The sequence below is a fragment of the Aotus nancymaae genome, unplaced genomic scaffold (genome assembly GCF_030222135.1).
Source record: "Aotus nancymaae isolate 86718 unplaced genomic scaffold, 86718_ANA_hifiasm-v0.15.2.pri h1tg000033l, whole genome shotgun sequence".
In the NCBI taxonomy this organism is placed as follows: Eukaryota; Metazoa; Chordata; class Mammalia; order Primates; family Aotidae; genus Aotus; species Aotus nancymaae.
The window spans coordinates 8,559,801-8,580,278 of NW_026988447.1; the positions used below are offsets into that span (position 1 = coordinate 8,559,801).

The following is a 20,478-nucleotide window of genomic DNA, read 5'->3' on the forward strand; positions in this document are numbered from 1 at the left end:
ATCAAATATATATTATTATTGCCATTAGGGTAATTTTGGAATTACTAAGAGTGATTCATTAATCTGTGTTACAATTAAATTAGCCACCAAATAGGATTAAACTAAACAAAGAACATCTGATATTCTTCCAGTTTATAAAAGCATTTCATTGCTTTTGTAGAATAATTTATGAACTCACTTTTTAAATGTGCTATCTAAAGACTTAAAACTCCACTCATTTCATCTTTTCAAACATGTCATGTGGCAGACCCTGTTCAGGATGCTGATGATACATGAAACAAACCCCCATCACCTTTATGAAATTTACATGATAGTGGCAGAAAAAAATCAATAATTCAGAAAAATATTCGGTGTGCCAAAACAAATGGTGAGTGCTATAGCAGAAGATGAAGCAGGGGAAGGGTAAGCAACAGGGAATATTGAAGGGCAGGGAAATTTACCTAATTATCCATCTCTCTAGATGGAGAGTAAAGACTTGAATTAAGAAAAAACCTACAAGGGCCAGATGTGATAGCTCACACCTGTAGTCCAAACACTTTGGGAGGCCAAGGTGGGAGGATCACTTTAGTTTAAGAGTTTGAGACCTGCCTGGGCAACACAGCAAGACCTCGTCTCTATAACAAATTTAAAAAATAATGAGGCATGGTGGTGCATGCGTGTAATGCTAACTACTCAGGAGGCCGAGGTGGCCGGATCACTTGAGCCCAGGAGTTTGAAGCTTCAGTGAGCTATGATCATACCACTGCACTCCAGCTTGAGTGACAGGGCAAGATGCTGACTCTAGAAAACAACAAAGACTTACACAAAAACAAAAAAAACCTAGAAGCCTTGGTCTTTTAAAGGCTGTTAGTATAAACAGTTGTAAACAGGATAAAGAGGAAAATTAAATTGTGTGCCAACAGTCTTAAAGCAGATGTGGTGATGGAGTAACAGGTTTCCCAATGGTGTGGGAGAAGGTCTTGTCAGAAGGCCCTCTCTTCTCTCAACACCAGTGATATGAAGGCCAGACAAGAAGTTTTCTCTGGAGCATGTGGCACTCCAGGCTTCCTCTTGACTCCTGCCTATGGAGAGATGGCAGCTTCCATCACAAATTCTACTGCTACCACCCTAATCCAAGCCTGGTGGATCTGCGGTGTGTTTTATTTGTTTGAGACAGGGTCTTGCTCTGTCACCCAGGCTGGAGTGCAGTGGCAAGATCATGCCTCATGGCAGCCTCGGCCTCCTAAGCTCGAAAAATCTTTCCATCTCAGCCTCCTGAGTAGCTCAGACTACAGGCATGCACCACCATACCTGGCTAATGTTTGTGGTTTTTGTAGAGATGGGGTTTCACCATGTTGCCCAGGCTGGTCTCAAACTCCCAGGGTCAAGCGATCTGCCCACCTCAGCCACCCAAAGCTCTAGGATTATAGGTGTGAGTCACCATGCCCAGCAAAGCCCAGTGTTTTGCCAGGACTACCATAATAGCCTTTGTACTTGTATCCCACTAATTCTTGGCCTGCTACAAATCCATTCAATGGAAGTCAATGTATATAACAGAATAACAAAGTTAATGAGAATTATTCACAGAAATCTATGTAGAGGTTAAGTTAGTGAGAGTTCTCCTTCAGTTTTGGTTTGACAGGCAAAAGTAGAGATACCTATCCACAATATAGCTACAATTAAGGGTTTCCCATACAATACGTTTATCACTGGTAAATTAGTGAGAAAGACTCTTAAAGTGCTCTAAGAGTTCTTATAGCCACAAAGACTAAGTTGCTTGGGAGTTGACAGAAATCAATTTAGGAGAAGAGAAAGCTGAGAAATGAAGGATATTCAGCTTTGAATCAGCAGACTCTCATTTCTCTGAGTCAGTTCCTCATGATCAGGCTGGGTATGAGGAACTCAGGGGACGCCAGCCACCAGCCACGCAGTCAACCGTCAGCAGGATCCCTGCTGAGAGAGGGTGTCACACCAGGGAACAGAACCTTGGACGAGAAGGCAAGAGCGAAGTCTAGTTCTGACCTGTCATTCATTACCCACATGATTCTGGGGAAAGACACTAGACTCTCTGGGCCTCAGTTTCCTTAACCATAAATAGACAAGAATTGTTGAAGATGTTAAATGTGAGCATTTAAAAGTACTTTCGAAAAACTATAAAACTCTAGACAAATGTGATGTGTTAATTTTCATATACACAAGCCCAAAAGTACTCACTGTCCTATTTGAGTTGCTAAGCTCATAGATGATTGCATTGTATTTATACAACATGAAGCCAAGATAAATAACTTTGGCCACAATAACACCTGACAAATAATGATTTTACCCAAGAAAGTCCATCACCTTCTCACCCCGTTTCCCCTTCCCCAAAAACATAGCCAATTTTCTGGAAGCTCCTGGCAACTAAACACTAAGATAGATTCATCACAAAGTTCCTTGGGAACAATAAATTCTAGAACGAATTAGTGTAACAGTTAGAAAATTGTATGTATGAAACAATTATCTTTCTTTTTTTGTGTGACGGAATGTCGCTCTTGTTGCCTAGGCTGGAGTGCAATTGTGCGATCTTGGCTCATCACAACGTTCATCTCCCAGGTTCAAGCAATTCTCCTGCCTCCACCTCCCAAGTAGCTGGGATTACCAGCGCGTCACCACACCCGGCTAATTTTTTGCATTTTTAGTAGAGAAAGGGTTCCTCCATGTTGGTGAGGCTGGACTCAAACTCACAACCTCAAGTCATCCACCCACCTCAAGTCATCCACCCACCTCAACCTCCCAAAGTGCTGGGATTATAGGCATGAGCCACCTCGCCCGGCCCAATTATCTTCCAATATAAGGTATTCTCGCTTCTCATAAATCACCTTTCAACCCCTCATGTATCCTTAGTCACGTTAATTTCCCCTTATAAAGCACCCCTCAACTAACTTTACAAGCTGAATTCTCTAAATTCTTTTAGGTCATCTGCTGTATAAAAACTTCCCAAATGGTCCCTTTCTGAAGACATTTCAATATGCGTAATAGGAAGACAGAATGGTCTCTATAAACGATGCCTTTGAAGGATTCGCTACCTCTCCTGTAGCTCAGAACCTCCCTAACTACAACCATGGTTCAACTTTTCCCCTGGCTATACTTTGGAACAACAGTCACTGTGTCTACACATTGCCTCAAACCATGGTTTAGTGCAGTGGTCCCCAACCTTTTTCAGCACCAGGGACTGGCTTCATGGAAGACAATTTTTCCATGGACTGGGAGCGGGGGATGGTTTCGGGATGAAACTGTTGCACCTCAGATCATCAAGCATTAGATTCTTGTAAGGAGTGTGCAACCTAGATCACTCACGTGAACAGTTCACATAGGGTTCATGCTGCTGTGCAAACCTAATGAATGATGCTGCTGATCTGGACGGGAGGCGGAGCTCAGGCGGTAACATCAGCAGTGGGGATCAGCTGTAAATAGAGACAAAGCTGCACTTGCCTGCCCGCTGCTCACCTCCTGCTGTGTGGCTGGTCCCAACTCCTAGTTGGGTTTAGGTTTGAATACCGGGTTTAGAAAGAAAAACTGCAAGCCATGCACAATTCCCATAAAAAAAGAACATGTGTGGAAGTGGTGTTTCCTCAAGGTAACTTTGGATCTGCAATTTTTAATAAATAATATTATTTAAATAAATAATTTTCAAAGTTGAGTGCTTTAGCTGCTATTATAAAGGTAGTAATCGCTCCTTACATCTCATCAGATACATCAGAATGTAGATGTTGGTTAGGAATTCCTGAGCCAGATGATGAACTTCGAGGACATGGACCACATCTTTAATTTCTTTTGTGTTTTGCTTGTGCAGTTAATACTAACACTGAACAGAGGGCAGAGTTAGTAAGTGGTTCTTAAATTAGCTCCTTTTAAATGAACCCCTTTTCTGTTATATTTACTAAGGCTGCCTTGCAAATAGCTGTTCACCTAAGTTCTAAAAATAGTCACTCTCTCTGGGACAACGAAACCTCATTATATCATGGCTCGACGTGACATAGATTCAAACGCTCCTTTGAGAAAGAATTGCACATTTAAAAATATGACTGCATTTGATTAGTCCAAAATCCAAGCTAATGATAACCCTGATACCAGTTATTAAAGGAATTCAGTTATATTCCATCCAGTAGAACTGTCATAAATGTTGACTTCATTTTATCATAGAAGAATTTCCAAGGAAAATGAATAAACCTCTCTTAGCAGAGGGGTGTTAAGTACATATGACAGTAATCCTTTTGTTTATAAGGGATACATTCAGGTATACTAACAACTTCAAGAGGATTAATATAACTGGATCCAAGAATTTGGTCTTTAGAAGTATATCATTTAATACAATCATTTTCAAATTATTCCATGGAAATCCAAAAAATAACTCAAAGAGACAGCGCTCTTCAACAGCATGATAATATAAGCCACAAACATAATTTTAAATGTTCTAGTACCCATATTTAAAACTGCAATAAGAAACACGTGAGGTGCTTGCTTCGGCAGCACATGTACTAAAATTGGAGCAATACAGAGAAGATTAGCAGGGCCCCTGCACAAGGATGAAATGCAAATTCATGAAGTGTTCCATATTTTTTTAATACCTAGGTGACGGGTTGATAGGTGCAACAAATCACCATGGCACACATTTACCTATGTAACAAACCTGCACATCTTATATGTGTACCCTGGAACTTAAAAAAGATAAAAGGAAAACACATGTGAGGACTGGATGCGGTGGCTCATGCCTGTAATCCCAGTACTTTGAGAGGCCAAGGCTCACTTGGGAGGATCACTTGAGCTCAGGAGTTCAAGATCAGCCTGGGCAACATAGGGAGACTCTGTGTCTACAAAAAAAATTTTTTTAAATTAGCTTGGTATGGTGGCACACTCGTAGTCCCAGCTATTTGGGAGGCTGAGACAGAAGGCTCACTTGAGTGCAGGAGGTCAAAGCTGCAGTAAGCCACGGTCACACTACTGCACTCCAGCCTGGGCCACAGAGCAGGAAAAACAAACAAACAAAAAACAAGTGAAATGAATTTGAGTATTTCGTTTAATCCAACATATAAAAAATCTTAATTCAACATATTATCAATATGAAAAATTATTAACTTTTTCACAGAATACTTCACATTCTTTATTTCATTCTAGGTCTTCAAAATCCAATGTGAATTTTACACTTAAAGAATATCTCAATTCAGGCTAGCCACATTTCAAGGGCCCACTTAGACACGTGGCTGATGTTTACTGAATTGGGCAGCACAGTTCTAGACAACACTTCACATAAATGACAATAGTAGTGAACACATATGGTTTGCCTCTGTTCCATTTACAAACCCCATCACAGCAACCAACAAAAGGGGTATGAAACCTAACCCCTTGACCAGTAGGAAAGCTTGGAAGGCTGGAATCCAAGTGTCCAGAATTGTCAGTGAAACTTTAAAGACAGTCAGGAGGAAGCTGATCTAGCTCCACAACCCCCGTGCAAACAGAAGTGAGAGGAATCATTACCTCTATTTACCAAACCATAAGTATGCTCCTTTGCCAATCTTAAATGTCATAATGATGAAAATCACATGATAAGGGAACTGAAAACTGAAGAATTACGGTAACAAAGACAACTCTGGAAGTGTAACATCCATTGAACTCTGTAGAAGAAAAAGCATCTTATAGCAACTAGTCAAAGTGGAGCAACTCTTGACTATTCATTCCTGTCCTCTTCCCCTTCTCTCCCTAAACTCATCAGTAAACAAATCTTGATTCTTTCTCTGCATCTTTCCATGGTAAAATGCTGTGGGTCTTGTAAACTGAAAAAATACACTGTATTCTGTGCAGCAAAGAATCTGCCACTCATGTGATATTTGGTATAGGCCTCTATATACCTGCTTTTACATCTGAACATTTAGGATTCCTACATCATGTCTCAGGGTTCTTGGAATCTCTGGAAATTTGTACACACAGCTGCACCTTGTAGGCACATTCCAACTGTCTTTATCAGCACTCTAGGTCCTCTGACCTAAGTATCCCTGTATCACCCCTTAGAGCTCAAAGTTCCCATGAATGGTCTATCTAAAAACAAATATGCTGTTCTCTGCCTTCTTTAGTCACCTTCATTTCTACCCTCCCCCATTTTCCAGCAAGACTTTGACTACACCCTCTCATCCTTGCAGCTGTAATTATTCCCTGCACGCCTGCCCTCTAACTTCATACAATCTTCCAGTCCCTTGATAACTTCCTTTAGCAAACCCATCCTGAATTCACCTCTTTATCTTTCAAAGCCGATGAGTCATCACTTCAATTCCCCACCTCATTCTACCCTTCAATTGGACTGGCCTCCAAAACTAATTCTAGGGTGAAGTCACCCATTTACCTTCTTCACTCTAAGGCTGCTGAGTGCTACAGAGAGCTTCCACTATGCAGCCCATTCTCACTATGTGAAGCAGTTATGTTCTATAGTCACTGTCAACACTGAATTAGTGAATACTGAACCATTGCTTCTACGGGGGAAATAGAGTTAGGTTCCTGAAAGCCTCTGATTACAACATTTTCATCAATGAATTAATATATAACTTGTTTTATAGTGTGTGTGCGCTTCTGTTTAAAGATACCCTATTTAATGTATATTGTTGCTTCATTAACACCAAACTCATAGGCAACAGCACTATTAACTCATGCCTGAACAAAGCTTACCTAAATACACTGTCTCTGTAAGACACATCACAGGTTCTTACAGTAGGACCACTAGACAGCACTTCAGCACTATACTCAGGTCTATTTAAATAGTGATATTACCAAGAAGCAGCAAAAAAAAAAAAAAAAGCCAAAAAAAGCAATAAATTCATTGTGAAAAGGACACTTGTTTATAGTAAAAGAGCTGAAACAGGATGGCAGAGTGTCATCCTGTTTGACTTCAGCTGAGAACATGCATGTAAAGTGACTCAAATATTTTGCCATTCTGCATATGTCTATGAGTGACCATGAAAGTGCCAGGAGTATTGATCTGGGGGGTAGAAATTTTAGTAGGTAGGTGAATTTACTAATAAGGAATCTGAAAATAATGAGGTCTGTGCTCAGCACTGATGTATGTGTGTGTGTGCATGTGTCCGTGTGTGTGTTGAGACAGGGTCTTGCTCTGTCTCCCAGGCTAGAGTGCAGTGATGCAATCATGGCTTACTGTAGCTTTGACCTACTGGGTTCAAGTGATCCTCCTGCCTCAGCCTCCCAAGTAGCTGTGACCACAGGTGTGTACCACCATGCCCAGGCAATTTTTTTTTTTTTAGAAATGGGGTCTCACTATGTTGCCCAGGCTGGTCTCGAACTCCTGGGCTTAAGCAATCATCCTTGGCTTCCAAAGTCCTGGGATTATAAGCATGAGCTACCATGCCCAGCTGATAGGTTTTTGTGAACATTTTCTCTACTAAACTGTAAGCTCCCTGAAAGTAGATCATGTGTTATTCTTTCATTTGTTCCTGGAAACTAGCACAGGGCTTGGTATATAGAAAACACTCATAAGTGTTTGCTAACCAGAGTTACACCCACATTCACCTTTGCAGCCTCCTATGGAAAAAAATCTTGCTGCTTCTATCTAAGAAAAAGACAGAGATCCCTGTTCTCCAGATCCCACTGTCTGTTATCCCTAAGGGACAGTGTTTCTGATATCAGCTGCCCCTACCACCATGTTTTACCTATTTTCAAGCCTTCTGTATATGGCATGCTTGCACTTGAGATTACTGATGTATATAACCCTCAGAGTGCAGAATGCAGAGAACACACAGGAAATGAAACACAGAGGGTCATTACTGACAGTCTTATCTGATGGTCTGATCAGGGAGGCGTTACACTCCGTTTTGGCATTCTAAAACAGGATTTCTTGCATCCCAACAGTGGCTGGTTGGTAACTGGTAAAATTTCTGGTATTACAAACATACCAACATGAAAATTCTTTTAGGATTCTCAGTGCAGTCTGGGTGCAGTGGCTCACACCTGTAATCCCAGCACTTTGGGAGGCCAAGGCAGGTGGATCACCTGAGGTCAGGAGTTTGAGACCAACCTGGCCAACATGGAGAAACCCTTTCTCTACTAAAAATACAAAAATTAGCTGGGCATGATAGCAGGTACCTGTAATCTCAGCTACTCGGGAGGCTGAGGCTAAACCTGGGAGGTGGAGGTTACAGTGAGTTGAGATCATGCCATTGCACTCCAGCCTGGGCAACAGAGTGAGACTCTGTCACAAAAAAAAAGAAAGAAAAAAAAAGGATTCTCAGTGCAGAAGGAACAGCTAAAGACTAGAGCATCTGTAGGCACTAAAAATAAAAACGAAGTTATAGAGGGGATTGGAAGCAATACTGCCTGAAAGTGTTGACAGAGAAATCACAAATTCCTATCAGAAAATTCCACCTTCTCGTTTATTGATACCCCCTCCTCCACCTACCTCTTCACCCTCACCCCTCTCCATTCCATTAAATTAGGTTAGGTTTTCAGAAAACTGTTTAATTCTAATCATGATAACCTGGTATTTATTTTTGGAGAATCACCTGCAAACAAAATGGAAAGACAAGAATTTAAAAATTATGACCACAAATATAAAAACAACTTTAAAATGTGTATTTAGCATCTAACTCTCCAAATAAAATTATACAAATCCAAGAAAGTGCTAAGTGAAGAAAAATGAAAATGAAAGGTATCTACTACTAAGCTTAGACACCCAAATCATCTAACAAACCTTTATTGAGCCCTTTGTTATTTTACTTTATATTTTATTTTAGAGACAGGGTCTCACTATGTTGCCTAGGCTGGAGCCCAGTGGTGCGATCATGGATCACTGCAGCTTGGAACTCCTGGGCTCAAGCGATCCTCCTGCCTCAGCCTTCTTAATAGCTAGAATTACAAGTACATATCGCCACACCCAACTAATTTTTAAAACTTTTTGGAGAGATGGGATCTAATTATGTTGCTTAGGCTGGTCCCAAACTAGCCTCAAGTGATCCTCCTGCCTCGCCTCCCAAACTGCTGGTATTACAGGTGTGAGCCACCATGCCCAGCCTACTGAGCACTTCTGAAAGGCATTCCAGTGCCTACTTTTTGGTATACAGGTTGAGTATCCCTTATCCAAAATATTTATTAGAAATAAATATTAAACAAAAATATTTATTAGAATAATGGCTATAAGTTAACCTGATGTTTATAGGATGGCCAGATTTATTAATAAGATATTAATAGGATCCTATAATTTATTATAGGATTCATTAATATATTTACAAATATTCCAAAATCTGAAAAAACTCCAAATCCCTCAAGGGATCAGAAGTGTTTTGGATTTGGAGTTTTTTCTGATTTCGGAATATTTGTATACACATCATGAGATATCTTGGCGATAGAACCCAAGTCTCAACATGAAATTCACTTACGTTTCTTTCATATACATCTTATATATACACAGCCAGAAGGTAATTTTATATAATATTTTTAGTAATTTTGCATATGAAGCAAAGTTTTGGTTGTGTTGGGACTGTGACCCATCACATAAGGCCAGGTATGAAATTTCCCACTCGACATGTCATGTCAATGCTCAAAAGTTATTCCCTAGTATCACTCTTGTACTACTCCAAACCTTTAATGGCTTTAAACAAAAGAATTACAGCAGTACAGCAAACCCCAGGCCTTTTCCCTTGGGTAAGGCATTATTTCACCTAGAACACCTCCAACACTGCCAGGACCTAATCAGGTCACCACAACCCCTCGAGGTGGAAAAAATGGACTCTCATTGCTTTTAGTCAGAAACTACTCTAATTTGGGAGCATTTCAGATTTTTGGATTAGGAATACTGAATCTGTACTGTTAGTTCCTGTTACACATGTCATAACAGAAGAATAGGGAACAAACCTTCATGAACTGAACTTCTCAAGGGCAGGGTGTTATCTTATTCATTCTTGTATTATTAGTATTATTTTTTTGAGATGGAATTTCACTCTTGTTATCCAGGCTGGGGATTATAGGCATGTGCCACCACGCCCGGCTAATTTTGTACTTTTAGTAGAGACAGGGTTTCTCCATGTTGGTCAGGCTGGTCTCGAACTCCTGACCTCAGGTGATTCACCCACCTCGGCCTCCCAAAGTGCTGGGATTACAGGCATGAGCCACGGCGCCCGGCCATTCTTGTATTCTAACAATGCTTTGTACCTAGAGAATGGAAAATGTCAACAGATGCTTTTGAATGAACATTTACTGTAGAGGATCCTATAAATTCATTTGTAAGTTTACTTTTAGAGCTCAGAGTACACATCAGAAAACATCATTATAAAGGTAGTCAGAGTATCTGAACTTCCTATAAAAACCAGGTTAACTTATAGCCATTATTCCAATAAATAAATGAACTGTGCTTTATAACATAATACTTTAGGTATGAAAAAATGAGTTCTGAGCGGTAAAAGCCTGCGATTTCTCTCTCTCTCGTACGCGCGCACACACACACACACATACACACACACAATGTTTTTAGAGGCACTGAAGTTGGAGGGTGAAGGGCAGAAGAGTGTAGCTGTGAAAGCAGCTTGGGGTCAGGTAATCCTTGTGTTTCCTTACTGCCCCCTGAAAATCTAACCAATTGTACAGCAATTATTCCCTAGTATCACTCTTGTACTATCCTCCAAACCTTTAATGACTTTAAACAAAAGAATCACAGCAGCACAGCAAACCCCTTGTCCCCTTTTCCTTTAGGTAAGGTATTATTTCACCTAGAACAGCTCCACCACTGCCAGGACCTAACCAGGTCACCGCAACCCCTGGAGCTGGAAAAACTGGGCTTTCATTACTTTTAGTCAGAAACTATCCTACTTTTGCATAAGCTTTTCCTTTTACATTGTTTTTACTCTTTTTACTCTTGCCTAAAGAGGAAGCCTGAAAGGTCAAGTGGCTTGCACTGCTACATTATGGCCACAGCACAACTGATAGCCAACAAAACAAAGTGCCAGGAAATCCAGCGAGTGTGCCATAGAGACCTGGGGAGCAGGGAGGCTGTAACAGATATCAGATTAAATTCAGACTTGTGGTCACTGTTAACCTGCATGTTCCTTGTGAGTCCAGCCTCTTCTATGTGGAACCCACTTTCACTTTTTCTTAAAGAATGCAGCAACTTTTCAAGAGTCCTGTCCATATGTACAGCCTCTTCTCCCAAGTGGATAAACAACACAAAGCAATCACATGTTACAATCCCAGAAGCTGCTATAAAGCAACCTAGGTTAAACTTCCCTATCATCTCCTTACTTCTAAAATTACCCATCAAAAACCCCAAATGAAAGGCAAAAAGATCGTCACAAAAAGAAAGAAAAGCAGAGGTTAAATGCATAAGATTACAGCATAAGCTAAGGGGGCCTTTGCTTATTGATTTATTCAGACATTTATCTCGTGTCTATACGTACCAAGCTTTTATATCGCAAGGTGAAGAAAACAGATTCGGCACAGTCACTCCTGTCCTCAGAGAGCAGTAGTAAGTCATGCACAGGCAATTACACTCCAGGGGACAGAGTGCTCAGTGCAATGAGTCTGGGAAAGAGCAGGTTATCGGCAAAGGCTTCAAGGAATCAGAGGACTTAAAACGTGCCCAGTACAGTCCTAATTGCAAGAACCATACACTTAAATCTCATACCATCTACATGAGGCAGTTACTATTATTTCCAACATACCAACGAGAAAACAGCAGCATAGCACGGTGTGGTTAAGCAACTTGTTCCAGACCATACAGCTATTAAGTGACAGTGTCAGGATTCAAAATCTGAAGTCTGATTCTAAGCCCACTCCCGCTCATAATCACCACACCAGTTAGGAGTGAGTTAGGTTAAAGGAGGAAGGGAGGAAGCAAGTTCCCAGACAAAAATCTTCATAAAGAGAGAACTCAAAATTGTTTGAGGAACTGAGACGAATTCACTTTGACTGAGCTTCAGAGCATCAGGGGAAGAGCAAAAAGAAATGAGGCAGGGCCACCACACAAAAGTGGCTGGACGTGATTTTCAGAGGTACATATTCTGTCTCAGCCCATCAATGCCAGAAAGAAGCAAAAGTCTAATCCTATCATCAAAACTGAAAGAGCTAGAAGAGCAAGATAAAAAAACTGAAAAGCTTGCAGAAGACAAGAAATAACTAACATCAGAGAAGAACTGAAGAGATAAAGACACAAAAAAACCTTCAAAAAATCAATAAATCCAGGAGCTGGTTTTTCGAAAAGATCAACAAAATAGACCACTAGCCAGATTAATAAAAAAGAAAAGAGAGAAGAATCAAATAGATGCAATAAAAAATGATAAAGGGGATATCACCACCGATTCCACAGAATTACAAACTATCATCAGAGATTACTAAAAACAATTCTATACACATAAACCAGTGAACCTGGAAGTAATGGATAAATTCCTGGACTCTTGCACCCTCCCAATCCTAAACCAGGAAGAAGTTGAAACCCTGAATAGATCAATAACAAGGGCAGAAGTTGAAGCAGCAATTAAAAGCCTACCACCCAAAAAAAGTCCAGGTCCAGATGGGTTCTCAGTCAATTCTACCAGACATACAAAGAGGAGCTGGTACCACTCCTTCTGAAACTATTCCAAACAATGCAAAAAGAGGGAAGCCTTCCCAAATTGTTTTATGAGATCAAAAACATCTGATACCAAAACTTGGCAGAGAATCTACAAAAAAAGAAAACTTCAGGTCAATATCCATGATGAACATATATGCAAAAATCTTCAATAAAATACTGGCAAACTGACTGCAACAGCACATCAAAAAGCTTATCCATCACGATCAAGTAGGATTCATCCTGGGGATGCAAGGCTGGTTCAACATACACAAGTCTATAAATGTAATCCACGACATAAACAAAATCAAAGACAAAAAACACATGATTATTTCAATAGATGCAAAGAAGGCCTTGACAAAATTCAATAGCGCTTTACGCTAAAAACTCTCAGTAAAACTAGGTATTGATGGAACGTATCTCAAAATAATAAAAGCTAAAAGCTATTTACGACAAACCCATAGCCAATATCATACTGAATGGGCAAAAACTGGAAGCATTCCCTTTGAAATCTGGCACTAGACAAGGATGTCCTCTCTCACCACTCCTATTCAATACAGTATTGGAAGTTCTAGCCAGAGCAATCAGACAAGAAAAAGAAATAAAGCATATTCAATTAGAAAAGGAGGAAGTCAAATTGTCTCTATTTGCAGATGACATGACTGTATATTTAGAAGACCCCATCATCTCAGCCCAAAATCTCCTGAAACTGATAAGCAACTTCAGCAAAGTCTCAGGATACAAAATCAATGTGCAGAAATCACAAGCATTCCTAGACACCAATAACAGACTTAAAGAGAGCCAAATCAAGAGCGAACTCCCATTCACAATTGCTACAAAGAGAATAAAATACCTAGAAATACAACTAACAAAGGATGTAAAGGACCTCCTCAAGGAGAACTACAAACCATTGCTCAAGGAAATAAGAGAAGACACAAACAGCTGGAGAAACATTCCATGCTCATTGTTAGGAAGAATAAATATCATGAAAATGGCCATATTGCCCAAAGTAATTTATAGATTCAATTCTATCCCCATCAAGCTACCAATGACCTTCTTCACAGAACTGGAAAAAAATACCTTAAACTTTATATGGAACCTAAAGAGAGACTGCATAGCCAAGACAATCCTAAGCAAAAAGAACAAAGCTGGAGGCATCACACTACCATCTGGCATATGCCATGTCCTGCGCTGCACAAGGGTTCAAGGATCAAAGAGGGAACGGTGAGGGATGAAGAAAGACACAGACACATACATGGAGAAAGCTGGGCCAGGCAGTCTGGGAGGTGAGGATGTCAGTCCCTCCGCCCCGACCTGTCTTAGTGTACTTTATGTTATATGTTCACAAAACACATAGCAGAGGGAGGGTGCAGTTACTTAGAACAGGATGATCCCCCCAGAGGAGGTGTGCTACTCTGGCTCCCTACACTACCTGACTTTAAACTATACTACAAGTCTACAGTAATCAAAACTGCATGGTACTGGTACCAAAACAGAAGTATAGACCAATGGAACAGAACAGAGGCCTCAGAGGCGATGCCACACATCTACAACCATCTGATCTTTACAAACTGGACAAAAACAAGCAATGGGGAAAGGATTCCCTGTTTAATAAATGGTGTTGGGAAAACTGGCTAGCCATGTGCAGAAAGCAAAAACTGGACCCCTTCCTGACACCTTACACTAAAATTAACTCCAGGTGGATTAAAGACTTAAAAAGAAGACCTAACACCATAAAAACCCTAGAAGAAAATCTAGGCAAAACCATTCAGGACATAGGCGTAGGCAAGGACTTCATGACTAAAACACCAAAAGTATTGGCAACAAAAGCTAAAATAGACAAATGGGATCTAAACTCCAGAGCTTCTGTACCGCAAAAGAAACAGTCATTAGAGTGAATTGGCAACCAACAGAATGGGAAAAAATTTTTGCAATCTACCCATGTGACAAAGGGCTAATATCCAGAATCTACAAAGAACTAAAACAGATTTACAAGAAAAAAACAAATCCATTAAAAAGTGGGCAAAGGATATGAACAGACACTTTTCAAAAGAAGACATATATGAGGCCAATGAACATATGAAAAAATGCTCATCATCACTGGTCATTAGAGAAATGCAAATCAAAACCACATTGAGATACCATCTCACACCAGTTAGAATGGCGATCATTAAAAAATCCGGAGACAACAGATGCTGGAGAGGATGTGGAGAAATAGGAACACTTTTACACTGTTGGTGGGAGTGTAAATTAGTTCAACCATTGTGGAAGACAGTGTGGCAATTCCTTAAGAACCTAGAAATAGAAATTCCATTTGACCCAGCAATCTCATTACTGGGTATATACCCAAAGGATTATAAATCATTCTATTATAAAGACACATGCACATGTATGTTCATAGCAGCACTGTTTACAATAGCAAAGACCTGGAACCAACCCAAATGCCCATCAATGATAGACTGGACAAAGAAAATGTGGCACATATATACCATGGAGTACTACGCAGCCATAAAAAATGATGAGTTCATGTCATTTGTAGGGACATGGATGAATCTGGAAACCATCATTCTCAGCAAACTGACACAAGAACAGAAAATCAAACACTGAATGTTCTCACTCATAGGCAGATGTTGAACAAAGAGAACACATGGACACAGGGAGGGGAGCATCACACACTGGGGTCTGTTGGTGGGGCTAAGGGAGAGACAGTGGGGGGTGGGGAGGTTGGGGAGGGATAACATGGGGAGAAATGCTAGATATAGGTGATGGGGGGATGGAGGCAGCAAACCACATTGCCATGTATGTACCTATGCAACAATCCTGCATGATCTACACATGTATCCCAGAACCTAAAGTAAAATTTTTTAAAAAAAGAAAATGACCAAAAAAATTCCAACATGCAAGAGAATATAGTTATATGATAAATTACAAATCATAAAAATGTATTTTAGCTATAAATTCAGAACAGTTTTTTAACTACAAAACAAGGGAACTTGCCATACTCAGGACTAAAAATTGGCTGAGCTGTGATGCAGGAATGAAAAGGTCTGCATTCCACATCTTGTCCTATCCGTAAGGGTAACTAGCTCTGTAACTTTGGCCAGTGAGCCTTTTTCTATTCTACAAAAGAAATATAACTGCTTTGGAAGATAAAACCCATGTAAATATCAAATTTATAGTTAACTTCCTTTTATCATTTATACTTTGAAATACTAGTCTTTGGCACAGAGCAGCACATTTAACCATATGCACCTTTCACCACAATTTTTAGAAAACTATGGGAAAAACTGGTTTGTACAACACATAATTCCGAACTTTGGCATCCTAAACCTCCAAAATCCATAGCTCATTTCTGCTTTGAAATCCCCACTATGTTTTATTGGCTAAACAAATCTTTGTCTTTGCCAAGGAAAATAAATGATTTCAATAAAAGGATCTCTGGTTAATTGCCCTCATTGGGGCTGAAAATACTCTGAACTTTCTCAACAACAGCTAAATCCAAGTTCCTCCCCTCCTACACTTTGGGAAATGGATCAGCTACCTAAAGTCATAGATCTTTCTGTCCCAAGAGTAAAATTCAAAAATCACAGACTTGGGACCCCAAACGCAATGGAGACTCAGAAAGTATCTTTCCCACTACTGTTTCCTATCCCCACCCCCACTAAGAAATTACTTCATTTTAGTCAATTAAAGTGGCAAATTAAAAGTACAGCATCATGAAGAGAGAATCACAAAAAAATCATAAGAAGAAAGAAACCCTAGATAAAAATTGCAATGCCTTTGCCTGGTTAATTTGTCAGTATGTTTTTAGAAAACAGGGGAAAAGAATCTCACAGAATAAAGGTTGCAAAGGCTGACTACAGGCACCTTTTTCCAAACCAAGCTTTGTTATTTTGAAAATAAAAACCACAGTTAACTCTCATTACCATATGAGGACAGGCATAATTTATAAGTAAAATAATTATTTTCAAGTCCTGGGTTTGTTCATTTATTTCAGAACTGACATTCACAAAAATGCAAATGGAAGGAATGAGCTTCTGGCAGCTCCTTGAAGCTGTAATAGCATATGACCTATGCACTGGTAAATCTAGTTTTGTTTTGTTTTGTTTTTTAACTCTGGCCATGAGAAACCAAAATAAGCATTCTTTTATTCATCTGAATCTCCTGTGCAATTAACGCTTTTACTATACAAATTGCATTAGTACACAGATATTTGGTCACTTGTTTTTATGAAGATAAAACAGCATAAAGCCAGAATATTTATCTTGGACACAGAACTGGAGTAGGTCCAGAAAACAAAAGGACAGATAAGCATGTCTCTGGAAGGAGAAATATAAACAGAGTGGTCTTTTCAGCAATGAATGTGAAGACTGAACTTAACATTTTCATAATTGATCCAGACAAGAGACTGGTCATGGATAGGGCCATCCCTGTAGATGATGGCACCAATAGTTTTTCTCCAGGTAATTCCCAAGTAAAGGGAATAAACACTAAGATCTTTCAAGTTTCTAGGAATAAATAAATGGCAAATGAGTTTCAGTCCAGGCAAAGGTCAGGATGGGTTTAGACAAAAAAGACCTTCAAACTATTCTTGTGACAGACCCTAAACTCTAAGTTTTGTTCCATAGAAAGAATTTATTAAAGAGAGTCATCAGCTGGGGAAAGGGGAGGGGACAAGAAAATGCTGAGTAAATCAGATATGACCTCAGAAACAAAAGGAAAATTACTTTGCCTTCATATGTAAAACAGTGTGTTTTAAATAAAATACCTCATACATTTCTTGGCAGTGAATTTCAAAACTGTAAACTGGAACTGGTATGGAAAATTAAACAATCTATAGAGGAGAGTCTCTGAAGTTAAAAATACAAAATGAAATAACCCTGTAACTGGCAAGAAAAAAAATGGAGTAAACACAGTTAAGAAGCATGGGTAGGGCTGGGTGTGGGGCCTCACACCTGTAATTTTGCCACTTTGGGAGGCCAAGATGGGAGGATCGCTTGAGCCCAGGAGTTCAAGACCAGCCTGGTCAATATAGCAAGACCTCATCTCTTATTAAATTTAAAATGAAAGAAAGAGCGAGAGAGCACAAGAAAGAAAGGGAAAGGGAAAGAAGAAAGGAAGACAGAAGGAAGAAAGGAAGGAAGGAAGGAAAGCATGGGTAAGATAAACATATTTATTTATTAAATTCTGAAATAATGGAGATGTTCTTACAATTTCAAATTTGGAGACCAACTTATGTTTAAAAAAAGAGAGGAACTTTATATACTAGCTAATAAACTTACATATTTTTAAGTACTGGGAGTAGCTGAAAACAAATGCAGGTTCAAATAAATGTATTTAAACATCTACCAAGCTCCTACTAATGTGCTGCACTTAGTATTATGCTATATACTACTGGGACAACGTTGCTTTCAAGGTATAATCTGGTAAAGTATTTGGATAAAGAAAAAACAGCTAGTAGAATGTGGTAACTGCCATATAAGAAGAAATACGCTAAAATATACTAAACTCAGTAGCTTAGAGCAGGGATCCCCAACCCCTGGGTCACAGACCGGTACCAGACCATGGCCTGTTAGGAACCGGGCCACAAAGCAGGAAGTAAGTGGCAGGTAAGTGAGCATGACCACCTGAACTCCACCTCTTGTCAGATCAGCAGTGGCATTAGATTCTCACAGGAGCATGAACCCTATTACGAACGGTGCATGCGAGGGATGTAAGCTGCACACTCCTTATGAGAATCTAATGTCTGATGATCTGTCACTATCTCCCGTCACCCCCAGATGAGACCATCTAGTTGCAGGAAAACAGGCTCAGGGCTCCCACTGATTCTACATTTGGTGAGGTATACAGTTATTTCATTATTTATTATAATGTAATAATAATACAAAGTACACAACAAATGTAATGTGCTTGAATCATCCCAAAACCATTCCCTACTCCACTGTCCATGAAAAAAATTGTCTGCCATGAAACTGTTCCCTGAGACCAAAAAGGTTGGGGACCACTGGTTTAAAGGGAGCAGCATGCCCATTTGGGGCAATTGGCAAAGACAATCAGAGGTAGCATCCCAACTGGGTTTGGAAGAAGGAACATAATTTCTACGAGAGTAACTTTGGAGGAGGGAACAGAAAAAGTTAAGTCTTAAAGAGCAAGAGATGGATTTCCTGGGCTCTTTGGCAAATATTGGCTTAATATCGTCTAACAACTACAGCTTCATGAATATCACAACTTGCAGTGTCCAACTGCACCTCAAATTCCACATGTACAAAACCACATGTACAAAACTTCCCTATTTCCACTAATTATGCTACCTACATTATTTGGGCTCAAAATTTGGAGGTTATTTTATATATTATGATTTTATTTATTCTTTTTGTTTATAATTATCTCCCCACCACTTTCACATCCTGCCCAGCTTTCCTCTGAAGTGTGACTCATGTACATTCCTCCACCCATACCGGTTAGGTCCCCAAGGAAGGGAAAGCAATGGAAGACATAATAAACCCTTAATTACTTGCAAGCTTTGATGCAAATCTCAGCGTAGTAAGCTGAACTGGTCCAGGCTCTGGAACTGGATGGGACCAGATGGAGAATTCCAGCTGTGAGGATTTCAGGCCACCCAGAGCCTAGAGCAATATTTCAAATATCTTCTTCCCCTTCCCTGACAAGGCCACACAGGAATCTCTATTTTACTAATCTGATCGTGAAAGGACTCCTGAGAAGGCCAAGCAAAAAAGAGAAAAAGATCAAGCCTGCTTGCCTCAGTGCTTCAGGCAGAGTTGGTCTAGATCCACATCCCAAATATTTCTAAGATGAAAAGAAAAGTGGACACTTTGAAACAGAGGGGTAATAAACGAGATTCATAATACTTCTGAATTAAAGAATAAGAGAGACCCAGTTATTTTATCTGTGAAGGTAACTTGCCCCTCCCCAACTAAAAACATCTCTGAGGTAAACCTCTGCAGGGAAAATGATGAGTTGGAGGCCCTGTGCCTTATACAGAATGGTTTCTAAATAAATGGAGAGAGAGCACAGGTCTAATCCATTATGGCAATGCTTTCACCCCAGGGAAGTTACCTACTGTGGTCTGGTGATTGGACCACAACAATTCTCACCATCAATTGCTAATCTTGACATAATTCTGAAAGGAACTTGCCTCTTAAATAACATTAAGCATGCTAGCTTAGCATGCTAGCAGGTCACGGCAAGCTCAAGACAACTCACTCTGCTACTGCTGTGTTAAACACAATATTGACTTTAACAGTCCAAGCTGTAAAACTCAATGCTCTGCTGGAGTAAACTAAAGAGCAGCATGGCACAGTGATCAGCTATTAAATCAAAGTCCAGTACAAACTGGATTTGAAGAAAGAAGACAAAATGATGAACAAATTAAAGTGTGGATTTGCACCTACTGGAACTAGAATGCTTTTTAACAGCGTTAGTTGGAGCAAGCAGAGGTTGCGCGCTTCCCTGGGCACATTATCTTAACTAGCACCCACACACACACACACATACAATTTCAGGCAGTATTTAGCACTTTGTAGATAAGATTACTGGTCAATTGGGAGCTTTCTCCCACTAGCTTCTGATACAAATGCCTCTGATACAAATTCTCTCCCTTTTTCCAACCCTCTCCCTTTTCTGTTTGTAAAAACATAATCGTGAGCAACTGAATTAGTCGGAGCCTTCAAACACAAACTCCTTTCCTCGCAGTAAGTCCGGAATTTTAGGATCAGCTGCCATAACTGGTTCCTCACACGTGTTTGTGAAATGAATCAAAAGAGGCAAGAGAACTGTCAGGAAACTAATTTGAGGAAAAAACCAAAAAACAAAAAACAAGCTCCTGAAAGGAGATAGTTATATATTTGGTAGGCTTACCAAGTATAGATTTTGCCACAGGCTGGAGGGTAAGCTGTAAAGGCTGGGAGCAT

General features: G+C 39.9%; 1 protein-coding gene and 1 non-coding gene across 2 annotated transcripts in view; one reads left to right on the forward strand and one right to left on the reverse strand.

The window, feature by feature from the left end:
- The window catches only part of FNIP2 (folliculin interacting protein 2), a 144,223-nt gene that overhangs the window by 109,798 nt on the left and 13,947 nt on the right, over positions 1–20,478 (reverse strand). The window lies entirely within an intron of this gene.
- On the forward strand, positions 4,473–4,579 carry LOC135277830 (U6 spliceosomal RNA). Its single transcript, XR_010345413.1, has one exon. It is a non-coding gene; the product is annotated as a U6 spliceosomal RNA (small nuclear RNA).